The sequence below is a fragment of the Pongo pygmaeus genome, chromosome 14 (assembly GCF_028885625.2).
Source record: "Pongo pygmaeus isolate AG05252 chromosome 14, NHGRI_mPonPyg2-v2.0_pri, whole genome shotgun sequence".
Classification (NCBI taxonomy): domain Eukaryota; kingdom Metazoa; phylum Chordata; class Mammalia; order Primates; family Hominidae; genus Pongo; species Pongo pygmaeus.
The window spans coordinates 88,258,741-88,283,584 of NC_072387.2; the positions used below are offsets into that span (position 1 = coordinate 88,258,741).

At 38.4% G+C, this 24,844-nt stretch overlaps 1 long non-coding RNA gene and 1 pseudogene across 1 annotated transcript in view; one reads left to right on the forward strand and one right to left on the reverse strand.

Annotated features, from left to right (window-relative positions):
- Positions 1–8,652, reverse strand: part of LOC129011710 (uncharacterized) — a 55,102-nt gene extending 46,450 nt beyond the window's left edge. The window contains exon 1 of the long non-coding RNA XR_008493408.1: positions 8,542–8,652. This is a non-coding gene — a long non-coding RNA (uncharacterized LOC129011710). The remainder of the gene's footprint in view (positions 1–8,541) is intronic.
- Positions 8,653–17,799: 9,147 nt separating this feature from the next.
- LOC129011349 (60 kDa heat shock protein, mitochondrial-like) lies at positions 17,800–19,464 on the forward strand (annotated as a pseudogene).
- The last annotated feature ends 5,380 nt before the right edge of the window (positions 19,465–24,844 follow it).

Consider the following 24,844-nt stretch of genomic DNA (forward strand, 5'->3'; position numbering starts at 1 on the left):
ATGAGGTCTTACTATTTTGCCAGGCTGGTCTTGAATACCTGAACTGAAGTGATCCTCCTGCCTTGGCCTCTCAAAGGGCTGGGATTACAGGTATGAACAACTGAGCCCAGCCCAGTCAATGTCTTTAAAATGGGACAGATATAAACATGTCTGGGGTGTTTGAGGCGAGTCATTGTTGTAAGGTAGAGGCATGGGCTCTATTACATTTCAGATCCTCTCTGGTTTCTAACTTTATAATTTGAAATATTTTCATAGTAATATTTTACAGATAATATGATGACAAACAAGATCTATACAGACAAATGGGTAGAAATTCAATAAATACAGAAACTTTCCAGTAGGAGCCATTTGGGAATTTGCATTCTGTAAGTTGCAGGGACAAAAATTAATTTTAGCTTCCATGTCTCTGCTTCATTAACTTGATCATGGGCAAAATGAGATTTCTGATTTTCACCTACAAAATGGCATAGAAACTAGTGGTTAATTGTATGTCCTAGTATCAAATTAACAAGCAGGTGTATTCAATAAGCAAATGGATGACTTTTTTTCTAAGTTAGCTTCTGACAGTCTGGAAGAAGAGTCATTTTATGGATTTCTTTTTGTTTTCTGGAATTTTTTATATGACATAGAGTTTAAAATAGTGCCATACTAAAACCTAAAGTGTAGTAGATAGAGAACTTGATGTGCAAAAATAGAAGCAACAGTAGCAGACAGGTTGATTTTAAAATTTTTGTCTTAGAAAAACATTTATAAATTTTAAATAGTGAATTTCTCCAAGTCATTATGAAATGTGCATTTTTACTTTAATATCATTTAATGTGTTCAGTTTTAAACTGGGGAGCCATTTAAACGTATACACGTTATTTAATTTCAAAACCATTTATTTGCATATTTTGATTGTGGTGTATAAGTCAATCAAATGTTATCTATTTTGTAAACATTCCTTATGCCTCATTTGGAAAACTATTCAGATATACGTCTAGGTGAGATATGTAGTCATTGGATTTTATAAATCATGTTTCTACCTCCAAGTTGTGGCAGAAGCACACATGCACATCTTCAAGGCCTGTGGCTGATCGTTGTGGAATGAGACCTTGACTGATGATACACATCTTTAAGAGAATTCCAGGGACCTCCAACCAAACTCTGAAGGCATGTGGTTTTTATGCAGTCACCAGCCTCTTTAGAACTTGGCTTCCAGCTGGGTTCCTGTGTAAGATAAAAATCCTGGTGCAGCATCTCCCCTCTTAAGTTTCTGGCAGGTGTGTGCTAGATCCAGCCTACTAAATACTGCGTAATTAGAACTCCTTGGGCAATCGCTGTCATCCTACATCTGTAAGGCAGTGAGGGCAGTGTTAGCATGACTGTGCTCATTTCTTTAACATCCCATGCTTATAGACCCAAACACAGCTGCCTGAAGGGCCTGTGTTTGATGCATGAACTATAGGAGGACCTCAGAAATGAGTCTAATTATATCAGTATCTGAACGCTTTGTGGAGGCAAGATGCATTATTCATAAGACTGCACCTCTGTATAAGGAAAAAATAGTCCATCATATGTACTGCCACTTTTTAAATAGCACTTGTCAATTTTTATGTTTATTATGTTTATTATCTGCCTTCCTAACACTGGACTGTCAGTTGCTAGAAGGCAAAGAAATTTTTTCTGTTTCAGTTAGTGATGGAGCCATAACTACTAGAACAAAGCCTGGCACAAAGTTGGGGATCAAGGAATAAATAAATGAATATTAGCTTTTAATATTAACCATGAAATTAGGTTGGTTATAGGCAAACCATGTGTTTAAACTATTCTATCCAATGTAATCAAGTGAGGGAAGCATCTCCCTCCTAAACTTTGTATTGAATATATTATTATCAGGTAACCAAACTTCACCGAGAAAGTGAAGAGAAAAAAGCAATATACTGTTTGTGGAAACTGTTGATCTGAAGAGCCCCAAATTCCTGAAAAAGAGTTGAATTTGAAGATGCCCAGCCTGGAGTATGTGTATGTTTTTAGTGATTACCGCATTAAAAGAATAATGATGAAATAAAATTATATCAATATGATGTCACTTCATAATGACTTAATTGCTAACCTCAGCCTGTAATTATTTTCATAGTTAACATTGCCATGTCATATCTACAATGTTATCTATCTTTTTTAATATATACATTAAATAGAATTTTGGTTTTTAACTTTGTTTTATGCCCCTTTGGAGAGAAAAAGCTTTATTACTGCAACTAAGAATAAGAACGTAAAATGTCCATAAATTTCTAAAAGAATGGTGTGTGCATTACTATTTTAACATAATTTTGGATTAAACCTATTGTTATTAGCATTTCAGACTATTTGGTGTGTATGCAAATAGTCATTTTTCTGAATAAAATAGCTATAAAAGTAAACATCTCTCCTTTCTTACAAATATATTCATAATCTCATAACCACGAATAATATATATTTGTTCATTGTTTCACTTCAGATTTCTCTCTTGCTGTCAGACAATGAACAAATATATATTGCTTATCATATTATCCCTCAGTTTTATCCTTCATTTTCTCTGGTCCTCACCTCATTCACTTACTTCCTTATGAGTATGATTAAAAACACACACACCATCTTTAAAGGCTCAGAAGACACAGGAATTATCTGAAATACCAAGGAGACCTTAAAGTCCAGCCAGGCTAGCTATTTTAATTTAAAGAAGCTAAAGGCCAGAGAAATGAGGGGCCAAAGGTTGTGCAGTTCCTTCATGATAAGATGGGCCTGAGGTGTCGTGGTTTTTTGGCAAAGGCTAATTTCCTTTGCTTTTCCTTGGTGACCCCTTGGCATTTAGCTGAGAATATGAGGGGAGCTGAATTAATACTGGCTGGTTTACATTGAGCTGAGTTAGAATACATTCCTTTGCATTTTATATGGAATTAAAAATAGTCAACTTGTTTCTTATTGGCAGTCTGAAAAACATCTTTAAAGACCATGCATGGATGTGGTATTAAGCATAGATACAGCATGATTAAGGAATGTGAATATTTATTGCTAGACAAACTGCTGAAGTATAGATATCAGGGCATTTTCCCAGTTAATTATTGATGGTCAGGAGCAATCACAGGAGACAGAGAATGAACATCAGAGGGGGATAAAAGGATTGGAAAAATTACAAATGGTCACCATAGAACTCTCAAGCAAGCAGAACTTTATACAAAAAGAGATTAACAATTTGAATGAAGTTGGTGGGAACGGTTTTAGCATTTACTCTTCACCGTTTATATAAGTGGGTTGACATGTTTGCTTATTAACTCTATTCCTTTAGACATCCTTCCAGTCTGTTCCAGCAATGCTGTAGTTTTGCAATTTTATTTTTTGGGACTCTCAAGCTAGAAGTCTACATTTTAAACTCTTTTTAAATTGAGTAATTATTTTCATTATATATTGAGATATATATCATTTCAAGTTTCATAAAGCAATGAAGGATTTGGAGGTTGGTCTGGTGCTGTTTATATTTCTTTATAAAAATATATAGGTGATGAAAAGCTTTACTATTTAAGCTTTACACACAGGCAAATGCAGGTCAGAAATGCTTTGCATAAAGAGGTCTTTCCTAACTTCAGTCGCATCTGTGTGGTGAGGACTGATTGACTGAGGGAAAGAGAATAGCTCCCCGAGCTCATCGGAATCCCCAGAGACATCTCAGCTTGCATCTAGGAGGTCAAAACTCCTTGATGGTCCGATTGTGCCTTGACACAGGAGGCTGATGAAGAAAGAGCAAGGTGATCCCCTGAGGGTCTGGGACACAGCTCAGGACATTTTTTCTAACTTATAAAAAAACAAGAAAATGTCACTTGATTTGCTTTGAATCTGACTCTGTGTCAAGAAATCAAGGTGAAATTTGACAAACTTTTTATGCATAAACATCTCAGAATTATTTTCTAGTAGCTTTATTTTCTGATTTGAACAGAAGTTCTAACAGGGCATTTGATAGCAGTTGCTTTGAAATAGAATTTGGGAAGTAGAAATTTTGGTAGAATTTATTCTTTTAACAAATCTTTTCTGGATTCATTTACTATAACAAGTAGTAAAGAGATAGAGAGATGAATGAGATAACACCCTTACAGAGATTTCACTGTAGTGCTGTATGTAGTGTTTTAGAACACAGTTGGTATTGTAAGATAAGAAAAATAGAACTGATTATTATTGGTGCTAAAATGTCTTCAGTGACAATGAGATAAATTTTCATGTAACATTTTAAACTAGACCATGAAAGAGAACACAATACTTGGAATATTGTGTACACTTATTCCTCCCTTTCATTTCTTCGTGCCTTGCCTTTCTTCCCTGCTTGCTTGTAGCTCTAGCTTTTAAGCCACCTTTAATTCCTTCTACTTTGTACTCTTGGGAGGGCCTGCACTTTGAAAATACTTGACATTCAGGAAAATACACTTTATATGTTAAAAATCAATGGTGACACAATATTTACAGCCCAAAGGCCAAACATTTGGAGTTTCTTTATAGAGAGTAAGTGCTCAGAGACCAGCTTTGTGCTACTAAGCTGTAGACATCAAAGAATAATAATACAGCAGTTTTCAACTTGATGGCCCGAATGGGCTTTAGCCCAGTGAAGTGAAGTATTGAGCTATTTCACAGATCTGTAATAGAGAGCCGGTGTGGGAATCCTTATTTTATCTTAATTACTAAGGAGCCCTTTATGTCTCAGAAGTCCCCATGTTTTGTTTCAGAACTTCTATCTGGAGAATGAGTTTATAGACTTGTGTCTACAAAAGAATGACAATACTTTGAATTAGGTTTTAAGAAGATTCAAAGTGCAGCCAGAAGGGGAATTCTTTTGCTAGTCCCTGCTACATTGCAGCGTTTCAAAGAAAGCTTATGGTAGGTCTATGATTTAGTAGAAAGAAAAGAAAATGTATTCGTTGGCAACTCCCATGCCACATAGCAAGTTTAATTTTCTTGGGTTAAGCACACACACAGATGAGTACACGTGCACACACACACCCCCCAAAGCATTTATTAGCTCATTAGAAGCTGTATTACGTGTCTGGGCGAGGAGTATTATTTGTTGTGTACATTTGACCCTTCATTGTTATTAGTTGCTCTTTAGCAGAAAGCCTCTCTTTCAGCAGAAAGAGTGAGGATGGCAATAACTATTACTAAGCTGATAATAATTACAAGGACCAAACATGATTATTGATGGCTCTTCCATCTTTCATATGTGTGTGCTCTGGGTAATACTGATATGCTACTTCTGTTATTGGGCATGAACTTTCTGTGACCTATCATTTATCATCAGTTGAAGTTCAGCCCAGCCTAATAGTTACATTATGTAACAGAGCTTTCTGGTGGTGAAAGAAATCCACTTAAACCACTGATGTGCTAGGGTTTCATATGGAGTGTGGAGTGTTCATTCTCTTTACTTGTAAAAGAGACTTAGAAGGGGCTATCTGAGCATTCACCTTGGAGAAAACTGTTGATGAAGCCAGATAGCACTGATAAAGGATCACTTTGGGAATCACTCCAAGCCTGCAAAACCTGGAGCATTTAGGAAAGAGGAACCCCTCAAAGTGTCAGGAATATAACGATCAGAGAAAGGATCCAGAGATTTTCTAGTACATTTGCCCCTCATGTTTTGGATGATGAGGCTGACAGTCTCAAGGTCACACATCTTTGTCATGCCTTTTTCACCAAACTACATTGTCTCTCAGGGAGGACAGGAAGGACATGACCTATGATCAATGTCTCTGGGACATCTAGGATACAAGTGCCTCTAAGATCACCGCCAAGCCAAGAAGTATGTTTTTTAGGTCCTTCCCTGAAATTATAGTGGAGAGTACATTAGTAAGGAAGCAGCTGGCTCTGGGGTAAGGTGGGACTGACTGCTTCCTTGGCATTCAGATCATATAGTAATAGCATATGGGGGTCTTGGATTGGCCTCACAAAGAATCCATCATCGGCTATGTCCCACTCTTCTATGGAGATGGATGGTACACCTATTGTGCTAGTGTGTTTGGGTGAATGCACTGTCACCAGAAGACCAGGGGAAACTATTGAAACTACACATATATGAAGATGGCTTTGTGATACAAAGACATGGACAAGTCTTTGTGTTGTTTCCCTGAATGCTGGTGTTAGGTTATGTTCTGAACCTTAGGAAGTTCTTTTATTCCAGCAGGCTTTGAATGTCTAGGTCCCTGAAGTCCAGAGGCCAGAAGCACTTGCCAATGGGTAATTATGCCCCCTCGCTGTGCACGAGCAAGAAAGTAGCAAGCAATTCAGAGGCTGCAGTGCAGAAGGCAAGGCATCTGCATCCCTGAGGTTCATCTTAAGGAGTCTCCTGAAGGCACTCCCGGGCAATCTGGAAGGTTGGGAGAGGGGTGCTGAGGATCTAGCCACTGGTAGTAAGACTTCCTAGCTAGGAAACTGTTTATTTGCTAGCGCTGGCATAACCAACTGAGTGGCTTAAACAACAGAAATGATCTATTTATTTATTTTTAAATGACAGGTAATAATTGCATATATTTATGGGGCACAACATGATGTTTTGATATGTATTTACATTGTGTATCACTACACCTGACTAACATCCATCACCACACATACTTATTTATTTTATGGTGGAAACATTTAAAATCTACTTTTTTAGCAATTTTGAGATTCATAATACATTAGTTTTTTTTAAACTTTTTAAAAATTATACTCTAAGTTCTGGGATATATGTGCAGAACGTGCAGGTTTGTTACATAGGTATACACGTGCCATGGTGGTTTGCTGCACCCATCAACCTGTCATCTCCTAATGCTATCCCTTCCCTTGTCCCCCACCCCCGACAGGTCCCGGTGTGTGATGATCCCCTCCCTGTGTCCATGTGTTCTCATTGTTCAACTCCCACTTATGAGTGAGAACATGCAGTATTTGGTTTTCTGTTCCTGTGTTAGTTTGCTGAGAATGATGGCTTCCAGCTTTATCCATGTCTCTGTAAAGGACACGAACTCATCCTTTTTTTTTTTTTTCTTAATTATTATACTTTAAGTTCTAGGGTACATGTGCACAACGTGCAATTTTGTTACATAGGTATATATGTGCCATGTTGGTTTGTTGCACCCATCAACTCATCATTTACATTAGGTATTTCTCCTAATGCTCTCCCTCCCCCAGCTCCCCACCCCACAACTGGCCCGTGTGTGTGATGTTCCCCTCCCTGTGTCCATATGTTCTCATTGTTCAACTCCCACCTATGAGTGAGAACATGCAGTGTTTGGTTTTCTGCCTTTGTTATAGTTTGCTTAGAATGGAACTCATCCTTTTTTATGGCTGCATAGTATTCCATGTTGTATATGTGCCACATTGTCTTTATCCAGTCTATCACTGATGGGCATTTGGGTTGGTCCCAAGTCTTTGCTATTGTGAACAGTGCTGCAATAAACATACATGTGCATATGTCTTTATAGTAGAATGATTTATAATCCTTTGGGTATATCCCCAGTAATGGGATTGCTGGGTCAAATGGTATTTCTGGTTCTAGATCCTTGAGGAATATTATGGGCACCATGATGTGTAATAGATCTTTAAAATTTATTCCTCCTAACTGAATCTTTGTATCCTTTGAACAACATCTTCCCATCCCCTTCCATCCCATAGCCTCTGGTAACCACAGTTCTATTTTCTACTTCTAAGAGTTTGATTTTTTTAGATTCTACATATAAGTAAGATCATCCAGTATTTGTATTTGTATGCCTGACTTATTTGTCTTAGCATAATATTCTTCAAGTTCATCCATAAAACAACAGAAACTTATTGTCTCACAGTTCTGCAGGCTAGAAGTCTGAGATTAAAGTATCAGGGGGGTTGGTTCCTTCTGTGAAGGAAGGATCAGTCCCAGGCCTCTCTCCTTGGTGCAAAGACAGCTGTCTCCTACCGTGACTTTTCCTATCGCCTTCCCTCTATGGGTGCGCCCATATTTTCCCTTTTTTCTAAGCACTAGCCATTTGAGTTTAGGGTCTCCCACTTCCAATGGCCTCATTTTAACTTTGTTACTTCTCTGAAGACCCTATGTCCAAATAAGTTTACATTCTAAGTTACTGGGAGTTAGAATTTCAAAATATGTGGGGAGGAGGGATGCAATTCGTCCATAACAGGAACCTGCCCTGGTATCTCTGAGGTTCATTTCTGTGACTGATGACCAGAGGCTGTGTTTGGATTCCAGAGACTTTCTTGAATGTGTGTGTGCATGTGTGTGTGTGACTGCATGTCTGTGTACATGTGTGCATGCGTGTGTGTGCACGTGGATATGCATTAGCTGACTTCTTCCTTAGGATGGGGTTCCTGGTCAGTCTGTATTCTTCCACAGCTTTCACTCATCTGAAAGCAAATCAGTTTCCTTTTTCAAAATGGAAAAATATCTCTTTCTCTGTGTCCTTTTAAACCCCCCTCCCCACTCTCCTTTTCCTTCTTACTGTGTGCCTTAGGCCATTCAGGCTACTATAACAAAATACTATAAACCGTGTAACTCATACACAACAGAAATATATTTCTTACAGTTCTGGAGGCTAGAAAGGCCAAGATCAGGAAGCCAGCAGATTCCAAGTCTGGTGAGGGCCTCCTTCCTAGTTTATAGATGCTGCCTTCTTGCTGTGTCCAGACATGGTAGAAGGGGCTAGCTCCCTGGGGTCCCTTTTATAAGGGCACTAATCCCATTTGTGACCTAATCACTTCCTCAAAGCCCCCTTGAAATACCATTACTTTGGTGATTATGACTTCAACATAGGAATTTGGGGGGACACAAATGTTCAGACCACAGCATCATCTCTTTTCTCTGACTTCCCTCACTTGCTTTTATTTATTTATTTATTTATTTATTTGATACAGTCTCGCTCTATCACCCAGGCTGGAGTACAGTGGCACGATCTTAGCTTACTGCTACCTCCACCTCCCAGGTTCAAGCAATTCTCATGCTTCAGGGTACCGAGTAGCAGGGACTACAGGCGTGTGCCACCATGCCCGGCTAACTTTTGCAATATTAGTAGAGATGGGGTTTCACCATGTTGACCAGGCTGGTCTCAAACTCCTGACCTCTGATGATCTGCCCGTCTCGGCCTCCGAAAGTGCTGGGATTATAGGCATAAGCCACCGCGCCCAGCCCCCTTACTTATTTTTTAATATATCCACATTGTGCTGTTTGTGTTTTGATTCTTTCACTGTCCCTCATATTCCTTCTTTCATCATCATAATTAATTTTTAAATGTTTTGTTTCTTCATTTACTAACATTACATTCCTGTTGGCTCAGATAGTTTTCTTCTGACTTCACTCTCCTTTAAGTTTTTTTTTTTTTTTTTTTTTTTTTACTCCCTGGGTCTCAGAAAGGCTGAAGCAAAGACCTGAAAAATGTTTATTCATTTATATTACTGGATTGTGAAATTTTTATTCTTTCTACTGGAATGTTGTCTGTCCTAGATTTTAACTATCCAGAGAGTAACCTCCCACCATGTGTAGACTACCCGTTAACAAATGCATTTTGTTGTCAATGGTTTGAAGCCTTGAAGATTTTGAAAAGAAGCTTAGAACAAGTTTAGAAAGAGGATGTTTCATCCTGAAACTTCACTGGAGTTCACCCGTCACTAGAGTTGAAAACACAGATACCACAGACTTGCTTGGCTTCCAGAGGAAGGCTAGCTTCATGTCATGATATTATTAGAAAAAAGCAGAACTAATTGTTGGATTTTTCTCATCCATTATTTTTCCTCCTGTCTCTCCTTTTCAGCTCCCAAAGCTAGTGTTCCATGATACATTGCTGGTAAATATTTAATTGCCATTCTCAGAAATGTGTTTTGCATTTTCACATTACACTCCTCCTCATGGTGATGAAAGACAAGATGGGTAATATATGTGTGCCTGTGTCAGTGAGTGTGTACTCTAGGTATTGTCTTTATCATAAAAGATAATATATACATTAGATTTCCTGTAATGGAGAACTTCCTCGCCTGCTTCTTAATGAGAGGTGCTGATGCGAAATGACCCTAGCTTTCCTAAACACACAGCAATCTAATTTGAACCTGTATGCCAATTACAGGCCTCTGTGGAGCACTTTATGGTGAAACAATCACGTCACAATAGGATTAGAACACTATGCCCCAGGACCGCAAGGGAAGCCAGCCCGGGCATAACTGCAGGTTTATTCCTCTAAATTGTCTGTAAACAGCATTGATAGCCACCTTGGTGCCACCTTGGTATTGTTTCTATAAATCCTCCATAGAAACAATCTAAAATGAATAGACAACGAGTCAGTAATGGCCTGTTAGTTCCCAACACAGGGTTGCACCACTGAACTGCCTCATGAATACCACTCATAGGGACTGATCTTGGGTAAACATTCACAAACAGCAGAGCAGACAGGCTCTATGACAACAATCAGGTTAGATAGTCTGAGAAATCATTGTGAATGGTGCCTTCCCCCTGATCTTTCTGTGCAAAAATTAGCTTCAGAACTGAACCGTTTTAGTTCTCTTAGTAAGTTTATACAGTCTTATACTTTGCACAGTCTCTTCAAGTTCAATAAGTTTTTTTTTGCAGTTACCTGACAATGCTAACTGCTTTTGACTAATGTAAAAAAAGCTAAAATTGTTATGTCTTGATCATGAGGGCAGGTTTGAAGAAGATGATGAGACATGCAGAAGTCAAGCCACCAGACTGGAAATTAATCACCAGGTTGTGCTGGTAGAATGGAATTAACTACAGGATATACAGCAGATGATCATTGTAATGTGGCAATATTAAAGGGCCAATTATATACTCTTGTAAATTAAATCCAAGTAGAGTAAAATTGTGCCATTAAACTCTAAAGAAGTATTAGTTATTTTTCCCAATATAGTATAAAATCCCCAATATCAAACCTCACTTTTTCTTTCATACATAGAAATAAAAGGAAAATATTTCATTTGCCCTGCTGTATTGCTTAATATTTTTCTTCATTTAGGCTATTTACAGACATCCAATGTTTTGTTTTGTTTTTTGTCTGAGCAGGCTAAAATAGTTTAGTAAAGTAGAACTACTATTCCATATGTGTTAATGAGCTGCCTAAAACGATTTCTGTGTTCTTTATTTAGTGATGCTGGTTGACTACAAGAAGTATTTTTAATTAGAAGAGAATTTAAGAAAGAATATAATATATTTGGGGGGAAATGACATTCCATATTCCCTAGGCTGTTGTCATTTGGGTCTCTGATGATGGTTAGAGGTTTTTAAGAGCACTCCTGCTTAGGTTTAGGTTTAGTGGCTTTTCTACCACCCAGGCAGGGAAATGAATAATGCTCACTCAGAAAAAAAACTAGTGCCTTCTGTGTGTTGGTTACCACGGTAGACAGAAGGCCAGTTCTACCTCAAGGATGGTACAGACTTTTGGTCATTCAAGAGTTGAGAGCATTTAGTTAATTCAGATTAAAAACACAAATGAAAAGCTTATTTCATGCTTGAGAGTGAAAGTACAGTTTGGGTTGGAGTGATAACTCAGCTCCTTACTGTCCTGTATGGAAACATGCATGTTTTAACTCAGGCTGCCATAACGAAATACCACAGACAAGGCAGCTTAAACAACAGAAATTTACTTTCTCACAGCTTTGGAGTCTGGAAGTCTGAGTTCAGGGTGCCAACATGGCGGGATTCCGGTAGGAGATCTCTTCCTGGTTTTTTGACTGCCACCTTTTAACTGTGTCCTCCCATGGCCTTTCCTTGGTGTGTGTGCAAGGGGGGAGAAAGTGATCTCACTCTGTTCCTTTTCTAATAAGGCCACCAATGCTATAGGATTAGGAGTCCACCTTTTGGACCTCATTTAAACTTATTTATCTCTTAAAAACCCCATCTCCAAATATAGTCATATTAGGGGTTAGGGCTTCAACATATGAATTTTGGAGAGACACAACTTAATCCATAGCAGTGTATCATTTATTTCAAACTGTAGGTGAAATTTATTTCAATGGAAGATTTCCAACAGACGCCAATCATTCATGTATTAAAAATAAGAGGGCTATTGTGTCCCCCAAATAGCACTTAGTTGGAAATCGAAGATCTGAATTTGAGGACTGCTTGGGACATTTGCTGGCTGTGTAAAGTTGGGCATTCTAGACCCAACATAGTCAAAGTAGACACCTTAGTCTTACCTTACACGTGTACATTTCTTTCACTTAATAATGAACACAATATTCTCCAGCAACTAAGGTGGAAAACCTGTTTTCATTCATTGTTTTCCTTCTGTGAGCCTTAAATTCACTCAGTTGCCATGTCCTGTTGGTTCTATATGTGGCAGATCTTCTCCATCTACCACCCTTGTGTCCCCGCCATCCCCTGCCACCCACGGCCTCTACATTGTTGAAGGCTAGTATGATCTCAGACTGGACAATAATGGTTTCCTCACATCCTACCACCAGTCTTTTTCCACAGCTCAGGTGATGTCCTTCCCTACTGAAAAATATTCAACCAGTTCCCCATTATACAAAGACAAAGTCCAGACCTGACATCCCAGGTCTTCTAATAGTTGTCTCCAGCTCAGATTCCTCACTTAGGCTCTCACAACTCTTCTTCATACTGCTATCACCCCAGCAAACTCAGCTCATCACCACCTGATACACTGTCTTTGCCCCTCCTCGGAGCTTCCATGATTTACCATTGTTGTACTTGTTCCCACTGTAATCAGTCAACATTCAACAAATATATGTTAGTGCTGTTTCAGTTCCTGTCTTAGCTGCTGAGGTTGTACAAAGGGATTGGACCTGGTCCTTTCAGAGTTCATTGTCTAGTAAAACAGAGATAGACATGTAAACCAATAGTTACAATTTAATATGATAGATAAGAGCTCAAAGCTGTAATGCTTGTCATATCCATCCTCTCAGGTCTGTATCTTACTCATCCAGTCCTAGTCCACATGCTACTTAATCTCTTATTCCCTTCTCTTATTTCCATGGTGCTTATCTGTGCTTTTCTTGTAATCTTAATCACTTTTGTCATATTTTAAATGATTGTGTTCTCAAGTCTTGTTTTTCTCAATTAGACTTTAAGCTTCTCACAAGCAACATCCATATTCCCTATAAACCTTTGTATTTTATCTAGCGCTCATGAATGTGCTGACAAAAATAATTCCTGAATTTGTGAAACCACACATTAAGACAGTGGACCCTTTAAATAAAACCACTTCCTTTGAATAATATGAAAATCTTTGTTGTTTTATCAGGTTTTAGCTTGCTAATTTAGTTAAATAAAAGCCTGATTAGAGGTGTAGAAACATGCATTTCAAAATTAATTCCAAAGGTTGAACATTGCATACAAAACAGTACATGAAACACTAATTATTACTGATATGTTCTAAGCATTAAAAATACATTTGATTATGATATTCTTTGAAGTGCTTCTGGAGAGTATATAAGAAAAATAAAAGACTCTGGAGGCAAAGTCATATTCATTAAATATATAAAAAAAGGAAATATAACTTTTAACAAATATTTCCCACATTAAAGGAGTGTCAGCCCTTAGGAGTTTTTGTGATTTTACTTGCAAGTGTTATTCACTTTGTATTTTAAATTAGAATTTTCCCTTGTAAAATCCTTTTCAAAAAAGGAAAAGGTTAATCTATACTCTCAGAAATATAAAATTATTATTTATTACTTGTTTGATACTGTAATAATTGTGAATAAGAACACAGTGAACTGGCACTTTTTTTTGGTAGAGAGACTTAGTATATATTCAAAACATTCTTATTTCATTCAGATAACTGACATAGACTTTCATAGCAACTCAGCTAAACAGTAACATATAATTACATGGTTTTTAAAAAAAATTTGGCTTTAATATATTAATTAATTAACTAATTTGACACAGGGTCTCATTCTGTTGTCCACACTAGAGTGCAGTGGTGCAATCTCAGCTCACTGCAGCCTTGACCTCCTGGGCTCAAGTGATTTTCCTGCCCCAGCCTCTGAGTAGCTGGAACTACACATGTGTGCCACCATGCCCAGCTAACTCTTTATTTTTTTAAGGAGACAGGGTCTCACTATATTTCCCAGGCTGGTCTTGAACTCCTGGACTCAAGTGATTTTCCCACCTCAACCTCCCAAAGTGCTGGGATTACAGTCCTGGGCCACCGCACCCAGCCTCTCTTTAGCAGACAAAAGAAAAGGGGGTATATATAAAGTCAATTTTGCAACTCACAAAATTATTGTAATGCTTAGAAAGGCTAAATTTAGAAGTTTTGAAATTTTAGAAAAACATTTAAACATATGGAAAACATCTCACTCATAATCCCACTATATAGAAAGACTTAAAATGTTGGCGTAAGTCCGCCCAGTCTTGTTTTTTTTTCTGTACATTAAAAAAAAATGCATAATGAATTTTATCTTCCTTCCTCTTTTCTGTTTTCTTCTTCAATATTTACTAGTGCTGCAAGGAATAGTAAGAGATGTGGATGTCAGGGACACAATATAAAGAAACTATACAAGGAACTTCACTGGTCTTTCTTTCCTGCCACCTCACACTTGATGTTCTCCAGGCTTCTGTGTTTGACAAACATCTGTGAAAAGTAATGTATGTGCTCAACTCTATGCTGATCTCTAGGTCTAGAATGATAAAACAATGTCCCTGCACTCAAGAATCTTGAGGGACTGTCAAAAATCAAGTGCCATGTGGCCATTCTTGCTTAAGGTCATACAGCAGAGCGGCGCATGGAGGAAGAAGTAGTCAGTTCTTGTGATTTCAGATCATCTTGTGGTCTCATGTGAGCTAAATGATCTCATCTATTTTGTTAAACTCAAAGCTATTTTGTTAATATTTACTTCCCACTTGAGCCAACACTAATGTCCCAAAGTGAGGGAAAAAATTACAGATAATATAGGTTAAAACATGCTTGGGACTGACTATTCTGAAGGGGACATGATCATAGGACATAACTGCCCTTATTCTTCTAGCTCATGCAGGCTCAAGCACAGGGCTGTTTGATGAACTCAGGTCCCAAGCACAGATAATGGAGAGACACAAATACTTCTTATAATGAAATATACTCATTAGGAATTACAAATGATTTTTTTCAGTGACAATGTTTATTACATATTGTTTATCATTCCTTTTCCTTCTGCCACTTTTATAAGAAACTGATCACACTCTGCAGGGAGGTACTATGTCTTGTTTATCATGTGCTCCTTACCCCATACTAAATGCCCAATATGTGTTTGTTGACTTGAATGAAACCAAACTAAATTATAACTGAGTTTTAAAAATGTGACCCATGTTGAAAACTTGGCAATATAAATCTAAGTGTGGAAGTGAAACCATTTCATTTTGAATATTGCAATGACTTTTTTCAATTCTTTGAGGACAGAGGCTATGTCCTCTTCATCTTTGCATTTTCAGTGGCTAAAATATTACTGAGTGCATAGAGGGTACTTACTTAATGCTCACTGAACTGAGTGAAATAGAATTGAATTTTTTTGCTAGTCTATAGCAAATCATTAGTACCTGGGCAGCCTTCTACTTCATGCAAACCATTTGCAAATCTTTACTGTCTATTCTCCTATTTTTAGAAGAAAGCAAACAAATTGACTATGAAGTAATTTCCTTAGCTTTCCCCCATCTAACCTATTAGATAACTTCTAGATGTGCCTCATTCTCAGCATCAGCACAGATCTTATCTTGGTATCATTCTTGGAGTTTGAGTTTTAAATTATTTATTTTAAGGGAGTAAAATATTTACAGTAATAAAATTATTTGTTGGAAATGAAGGAGGCTCTCACTTACAGAACAAGGAGGTAACCCCCCAGACACAAACATAAAAGTCTCACAGGCTGAACTTAGCTGAAAACCCTGTTGATAAGCTTTAAGGGAATTTGAAACCTGGCATAATAAAATCACACCCCTGAGTTTTGAAGGAATGATTACTGCACTGTAATATGTATTGTACTTAGATACTTAGATTAAAGATATATTTTTATTTTTATTTTGTTATCAATTATGCATCCAGAAGAGAAATTTTATTACTAATGGAACCATTGAAATAGATACCTAGAGGAGTGGATGGATCACTTTATTTCTTGTCAGGTTCTATATTAGGCTTTCCAAAGCCCATTTGAGTATTTGTCTACTATTGTTATCGTTGTGGAGTAGTGTACCTGGGGGAAATCTGTAAAGGAGAACGAATAGGGCTGAATTCTATATCTGATTCTGACATTCCTTGCTGTTTATTTTTAGACAAGTAACCTTACACCAGTACCTTGTCCATTCCACAATAGGGGAATACCGCATTTAGATTTTCAAACCTAAAACATTACCTTATTTTCAAGTAAACACTATCAGGTTTTTTTAACAGAGGCATAATTTTGTCTTCATGTTAGTTACTGGGCTGGACATACAGCTGAGAAAATAGAGGTACTTTTTGCTCGAGGCTTAAAAGCTGTGAAATGGTGGAACTGGCATTAATAATTGGCTTTGGAACATTTGTAGTCAAGGTACTTTTCTCTTGCTTTGTAATTGAGCAACTTGAGATTTATGAGTGAATGAAATGCCTAACTTCTGGAAGGACTCAAGATCTGATTTCAAAAGAAATGATTTCAAAACATTTCAGCTCTTGAAACAGCAAATGAAGAATTAGGGTAGTGGTTCTCAAAGTGTGGTCTCCAGACAAACAGCAGCAGCATTACCTGACAACTGGTAATTGGTAAGAAATTACCTGACAACTGGTAAGAACTGATGTTCTCTGTTCCCACGCAAGACCCACTGCATCAGAAACTCTGGGGGTAAGGTCCAGCAAACTGATCTAACAAGCCTTCCTGTTCTCTAGGTGATTCTGATGCCTGCTCAAATTTCTGAAGCACTGCTAGGTATAGGGAAACACTTTAGACCCTGTAAAAGGGTGAACGTGCTTTAGAATTCCTTATTTCCAGCCCTGTGATGACCAATGTAGAGGTCAACTATGGGAGAAAGTACCACTTCCAGGCCCAGATCAGGTCAAAAGCAGGATGGGGCCTTTAAGAACCGGTAGCACCTGGAGACTCTAGGACCAGCACAGAGCACCCAGCTTTTCTGAGAAATTTCGGGACATTGGAGCTCTTCAGCTTGTACAATTAGCCTTCACAATTTGAATGTGGAGGCGTTGCTCTAATCAGAATCTGGTTTGGGTTGGAAGCTGTTTGGGATTTAATGTTTCCCATCTGAGGCCTAGAAACAGACTTGCTTCACTTGAAGTTCTCACTAAACAATAACTCACATTGTTCTGGAGTTCTCACATAACAGTAAAGGCATTGAGCTCATTCAAGTTCAAGTATAACAGAGTCACTTTGGGCAATTTTTTTTTGCACTTCTTTGAGCTGTGACTTTCCCTAACTGCAAAGTGGGTATATTGATATGTATTTGAAGAACAGCTTCGAGATTGAAGTTAGAAAATGTTTGTGAACTCACTTCTGAGTTGTAAAGAACTTTAAAAATGTAAGATATGAATGAGTAGAGGTGTGGTATGAGTTACTACATCTCAAATAGGATCAGATAGCAACATTTTTGTGGCTTCAAAAGCAGCCCCTTTGTTTATTAACATTATTTTGCTTAATAAAGCAGTACTCTTAATTACGGCAAAATTTAGAAATAATTCTATGGGATGTGATGAAGCTATTTTCGCTTTGAATTTAAAAAAAAATGGGCCCTACACTCTGTCCCTCACTCGCCGCCAATGACCCGTCTCACTGTGCACACGTCCTGCTGCAGCCCTACAGAAATGCTTCAATTACCCACAATTTTTTTTTTTTTTTTTTTTTTTTTTTTTTTTTTGCCAAATAAGACTGGTGTCCAGGGTACTGAAGCCTCGTCTTCCCCAGGCTGATGCCAAAGATGTAAAATTTGATGCAGATGCCCAAACCTTAATGCTTCAAGGTGTAGGCCTTTTAGCCAATTCTCTAGCCATTACAATAGGGCCAAAGGGAAGAATAGTTATTATTGAAGAGAGCTGAGGAAGTTCCAAAGTAAAAAAAGATGGTGTGACTATTGCAAAGCCAATTGACTTAAAGGATAAATATAAAAATATTGGAGCTAAACTTGTTCAAATGTTGCTAATAACAAATAAAGAAGCTGGGAATGGTATCACCACTGCTACCATACTGGCATACTCTACTGAAAAGAAGGCCTTGAGAAGGTTAGCAGAGGTGCTAATCCAGTGGAAATCGGAAGTGTGTGAGGTTAGATGTTGATACTGTAATTGCTGAACTTAGGAAGCAGTCTAAACCTGTGACAACCCCTGAAGAAATTGCTCAGGTTGCTACAGTTTCTGCAAAGGGAGACAAAAAAAAAATTGGTAGCATCATTTCTGCTGCAATGAAAAAGGTTGGGAGAAAGGTTCTGCTCACAGTGAAAGATGGAAAAACATTGAATGATGAATTAGAAATTACTGAAGCCATGAAGTTTGATTGAGGCTACATTTTTCCATACTTATTAATACATCAAAAGGTCAGAAATGTGAATTCCAGGATGCCTATGTTCTACTGAGTGAAAAGAACATTTCTGGTGTCCAGTCCATTGTACCTGCTCTTGAAATTGCCAGTGCTTACCTTAAGCGTTTGGTCACAATTGCTGAAGATGTTGATGAAGAAACTTTAAGTACGCTCGTCTTGAATAGGCTAAAAGTTGGTCTTCAGGTTGTAGCAGCCAAAATTTCAGGTTTTGGTGACAACAGAACCAGCTTAAAGATATGGCTATTGCTGCTGGTAGTGCAGTGTTTGGAGAAGAGGGGTTAACCCTAAATCTTGAAGATGCTCAGCCTCATGACTCAGGAAAATTTGGAGAGGTCATTGTGGCCAAAGATGATGCTATGCTACTAAAAGGAAAAGATGACAAGGCTTAAATTGAAAAATGTATTCAAGAAATCATTGAGTAGTTAGATATCACAACTAGTGGATATGAAAAGAAAAAACTGAATGAATGTCTGGCAAAACTTTCAGATGGAGTAGCTGTGTTGACAGTTGGTGAGACAAGTGATGTTCAGGTGAAAGACAAGAAAGACAGATTTACCGATGTCCTTAATGCTACAAGAGCTGCTATTGAAGATGGCATTGTTCTGCTTCAGTGCATTCCAGCCTTGGACTTATTAACTCCAGCTAATGAAGATTTTTTTAAGTGGTATAGAAATTATTAAAAGAACACTCAAAATTCCTTCAATGACCAATGCTAAGAACGCAAGTGTTGAAGGATCTTTGATAGTTGAAAAAATTATGCAAGATTCCTCTGAAGTTGGTTATGATGCTATGATTGGAGATTCTGTGAATATGGTAGAAAAAGAAATCATTGACCCAACAAACATTGTGAGAACTGCTTTACTGCATGCTACTGGGGTGGTCTCTCTGTTACCTACCGCAGAGGTTGTAGTCATAGAAATTCCTAAAAAAGAGAACCCTGGAATGAGTGCAATAGGTGGAATGGGAGATGGTTTGTTCCAATTCCTAGATTAGTGCTTTACCTTTGTTACTGAACTGTGACAGGAAGCTCAAAACAGTGTTCCTCAACAATAACTTTAGAAGTCAGGTGAAGAAAATGACTGAAGAGAAGGCTGGCTGAAATTTAAGAAAATCACCATAACCATCAGTTACTGGTTTCAGTTGACAATATATAATAATTTACTGCTGTCATTGCCTATGCCTACAGATAATTTATTTTGTATTTTTGAATGAAAAAACATTTGTACATTCTTGCTATTGGGTGCGAGAGCCATGAACCAATATAGTGTTTTCAACCTAAATCACTGAGATGTGTTTACTGCCATTCTATTAAAATCAGGATTTTAGTGCTTGCCATCACCAGATGAGAAGTTAAGAAGCAGCCTTTCTGTGGAGAGTAAGAATAATAGTGTACAAAGTAGAGAAATATACAATTTTGTGACAGCCTTTGTGTAATAAAAATTTGTTTAAAATTTTAAATAATGCAGCCTGAAGATATTTTTAAATTCCCCAAATTGGCTCTTATGCAGAAAGGCTTATTCAGTACTTTTAAGGACCATTTGAATTGTGGGTAAAGGATTATGTTAGATGCTGAGTGAGTATTTAAGACATAGTAGTTGATATTTGCTCACTGCCCACCATTAGGAAGCTGACAATTAGGTAAGAGGGGAAACTCTTCTGGAGCACTTGAGTCTAGAAGAAAAGAGTGGCCGGAAAAAGATGTCCAAGAAAAATGAATATTAAGCAAACACCTGAAGAGATAATCCTTTGTTTGTATTCCTGAGATGGTAATCTGTGAGTCTGCTGTGAATACAAGCTGGGTACACTGCCAAAGAACAGAGTGAAAGGAGTAGTACCTTATTTCTGTTCTAGCTCACTAGAAATTAAGAAGATGTCTCAGGTCAAAAAATAAAAATAAATGAACCAGTAAATAAGCTGTAAAGTTCAAGAGTATGAAGAGCAGTTTAAAGTCAGTAACACTAGGTGGAAAATATGAGAGGGTAAAAGGCTGATTGTTAATTGGAGTTCGGAGTTCTAAAAACTTCTATTACAAAATAGGTTCAGGGAGCGAGAACATCAGCAAGGTGGAGAAATAGAACTCTCCAATGCTTGTCCCCTGAAGAAACATTAATGCAAACAACTATCCACACACGGAAATATCTTTCCAAGTGCTAAGGAAACCTGGTGAAGGACAATAGTGTCTGGATGTAGCACAGAAAGAAAAGATGCATTGAGGAGAGTAGGATGGACATGAGCCACATTGCCCATCTTTCAACCCTGGACAGCACAGCATGGAGACAGATACTGCCTAGGGGAGGAAGAAGGAAGTGAGCACAGGACTATGCCTCAGACTCCAAAACCAGGCCCTCCTCAGTAAAATCTAGCACTGATCTGACCCCATGGCCTCAGACTTTAGGCCCCTACCCAAGGACTGGGCCTCCAAGCCAGCACTAGAACCAGGCAAGATCCCCCACCAGGCTCTAGGCCTTCCCAGTGGACTTGGTCTCCAGGCTGCCCCACTGCCAACCTGACTTCAACAACTCCAGGTCCAAACCACCCCTAACAGTGAAGTGGCTCCCATGGCCCCAGGCTTCAGGCTGACCTCAGCACCAGACCAACCCTTGCAGTCCTAGTCATCAGACTGGCACCCCCAGACCCAGCTTCCAGGCCAGCTCCTGTAGCTCCTCACTCCAGCAGAACCAGGGTTCAGGCTGCCTCAATAGATTCCAGCATTTGACCAACCCCCATGGACCAAGGCTCCAGGACAGCCCCTGTATACCCAGGTAAGTGGCTATTCCCAAGGCCCCAAGACCTAGGGCAGCCCTCATGGGCCTATCCTCTAGGCCAACACCTGCATACCCAGGCTCCAGGCAAACACTAGTGGACATAGGCTCCAGGCTAGTACCAGAGTCTAATGCACTAAACCAACACCTGGAATCCTAGGCTCCAGACTGTCTCCTGTGGACCCAGGCTTCATACCAACTACAACACTGAGAAAACCCCAAGTGCCAGGCTGGTCCCTGTGGTCCCAGGCTTCAGATGACCCAGAGTCTAGGGCTGTACTACAGATCCAGGGCCCAAGCTCACCCCAGGAGACACCAGTAGACCCCAGTACCAGGCTAGACCACAAGGACTGAGGCTGCAAGATTACCCATGAAGACCCAAGTTCTAGGCCAGCAACTGTGCGCCCATAGCCCAAACCCATCCCCACAGACTCAAGCTCCAGGCCCACTCCAACACTGAGCCAGCCTCCATGGACTCAGGTTCCAGGCCTATTCCAGTGCAAGATCAGCCCCCATGGATCCAGGCTTTATGTCCAACCCAGCAGACCCAGGCACCAGGTTGCCTACCTGCTGACCCAGGCACCACACCAGCCTATCTCAGGACTCCAGCAGCAAGCTTACCTTCAGATTATGCCAAATGGCCTGCCCAGAATCTCTAGGCAGGCTGCCTGGAGCAGCTTTTCCACACAAAGCCAGTCTGCAAAGACTGGAATAAGTCCTCACTTTTTGAATGTGCAGCCATCCATGTTAGGTAACGAAAACACAAAAAACCAAGAAGATATAACAAAACCAAAGAACACACCACACAATAATCTCTTAGTAGCTAACCCACAAGAAATAAAGATATATGGACTGCCTGACAAAATATTCAAAATAACTTTTTTAAGGAACATAGGACAACTTCAATAAATGCTTAAAAAGCTTCAATAAGATCAGGAAAACAATAAAGTACCAATACTAAAAATTAACAGAGAAATTTAAGTTATTTAAAAAAATAGTAATTCTGGAGCTGGAAAATACAATGAATAAAATGAAAAATGCAATAGTGAGCATTAATAGCAAAATTGATCAAGCAGAAGAAAGAACCTATGATTCTGAAGACAGGTTATTGGAAAATATAAAGTCAGAGAAGAAAAAAGAATGAAAAGGAATGAAGTAAGATTATGAGATTGGTGAGCAAATGTTTGGGTTATAGGAGTTTGTGAAGGAGAAGAGAAAAATAAAGAATTAAAATGTTTATTTAAAGAAATATTAGCAGGAAACTTTCCAAATTTGGAGAAAGATATAAATATCTAGGTACAGAAATGTCAAAATTCTCTAATCAGATTCAATCCAAACAAAATTACACCAAGACATAATAAAATAAAGCTGTCAAAACTCAAGGAAAGAAAGAGCATCCTGAAAGCATCAAGATAAAAGAAGCAAATAACATATAAGGAAGTTATAGTACATATAGGAGTTAATTTCTCAGCAGAGCTGTTACAGGCCAGGAGAGAGTGGGATGATACGTTCAAAGTGCTGGGGGGAAAAAAAAAACAAAAACTGCCAAGTAAGAATACTATATCTGAAAAAGGTGTGATTCAGAAATAAAGGAGAGAGAAAGAGTTTCCCAGAGAAACAAAGGCTGAGAGAGTTCAGTCACACCAGAACTGTTTACAAGAAATGCTAAAAGAAGCTCATCAGCCTGAAAAAAAAAAGGATACTAAAGAGTAACACAAAAACAGCTGAAAGTATAAAACTCACTGATAAAAGTACATACACAAATTCAGAATACTTTAATACTGTAATGGTGATGTTTAAATCATTTATATCTTTAGTATAAAGATGAAAACATAAAACTATTAAAATAATAGCCATAATGATTTATTGTGGTATATACAACATAAGAATATGTAAATTATAACATCAAAAATTTTATTTTTTTTTACTTAACATTTTTCTTTTTTTTATTATACTTTAAGTTTTAGGGTACACATGCACAACGTGCAGGTTTGTTACATATATATACATGTGCCATGTTGGTGTGCTGCACCCATTAACTCATCATTTAACATTAGGTATATCTCCTAATGCTATCCCTCCCTGCTCCCACCACCCTGCAATAGGCCCCAGTGCATGATGTTCCCCTTCCTGTGTTCATGTGTTCTCATTGTTCAATTCCCACCTATGAGTGAGAACATGTGATGTTTGGTTTCTGTACTTGTGATAGTTTGCTGGGAATGATGGTTTCTAGCTACATCCATGTCCTTACAAAGGACATGAACTCATCCTTTTTTATGTCTGCATAGTATTCCATGGTGTATATGTGCCACATTTTCTTTTTTATTTATTTATTTATTATTATTATTATTATACTTTAGGTTTTATGGTACATGTGTGCAATGTGCAGGTTAGTTACATATGTATACATGTGCCATGCTGGTGCGCTGCACCCACTAACTCGTCATCTAGCATTAGGTATATCTCCCAATGCTATCCCTCCGCCCTCCCCCCACCCCACAACAGTCCCCGAAGTGTGATGTTCCCCTTCCTGTGTCCATGTGTTCTCATTGTTCAATTCCCACCTATGAGTGAGAATATGCGGTGTTTGGTTTTTTGTTCTTGCGATAGTTTACTGAGAATGATGACTTCCAGTTTCATCCATGTCCCTACAAAGGACATGAACTCATCATTTTTTATGGCTGCATAATATTCCATGGTGTATATGTGCCACATTTTCTTAATCCAGTCTATCATTGATGGACATTTGGGTTGGTTCCAAGTCTTTGCTATTGTGAATAGTGCTGCAATAAACATACGTGTGCATGTGTCTTTATAGCAGCATGATTTATAGTCCTTTGGGTATATACCCAGTAATGGGATGGCTGGGTCAAATGGAATTTCTAGCTCTAGATCCCTGAGGAATCACCACACCGACTTCCACAAGGGTTGAAGTAGTTTACAGTCCCACCAACAGTGTAAAAGTGTTCCTATTTCTCCACATCCTCTCCAGCAACTGTTGTTTCCTGACTTTTTAATGATTGCCATTCTAACTGGTGTGAGATGGTATCTCATTGTGGTTTTGATTTGCATTTCTCTGATGGCCAGTGATGGTGAGCATTTTTTCATGTGTTTTTTGGCTGCATAAATGTCTTCTTTTGAAAAGTGTCTGTTCATGTCCTTTGCCCACTTTTTGATGGGGTTGTTTGTTTTTTTCTTGTAAATTTGTTGGAGTTCATTGTAGATTCTGGATATTAGCCCTTTGTCAGATGAGTAGGTTGCGAAAATTTTCTCCCATTTTGTAGGTTGCCTGTTCACTCTGATGGTAGTTTCTTTTGCTATGCAGAAGCTCTTTAGTTTAATTCGATCCCATTTGTCAATTTTGGCTTTTGTTGCCATTGCTTTTGGTGTTTTAGACATGAAGTCCTTGCCCATGCCTATGTCCTGAATGGTAATGCCTAGGTTTTCTTTTAGGGTTTTTATGGTTTTAGGTCTAACGTTTAAGTCTTTAATCCATCTTGAATTGATTTTTGTATAAGGTGTAAGGAAAGGATCCAGTTTCAGCTTTCTACATATGGCTAGCCAGTTTTCCCAGCACCATTTATTAAATAGGGAATCCTTTCCCCATTGCT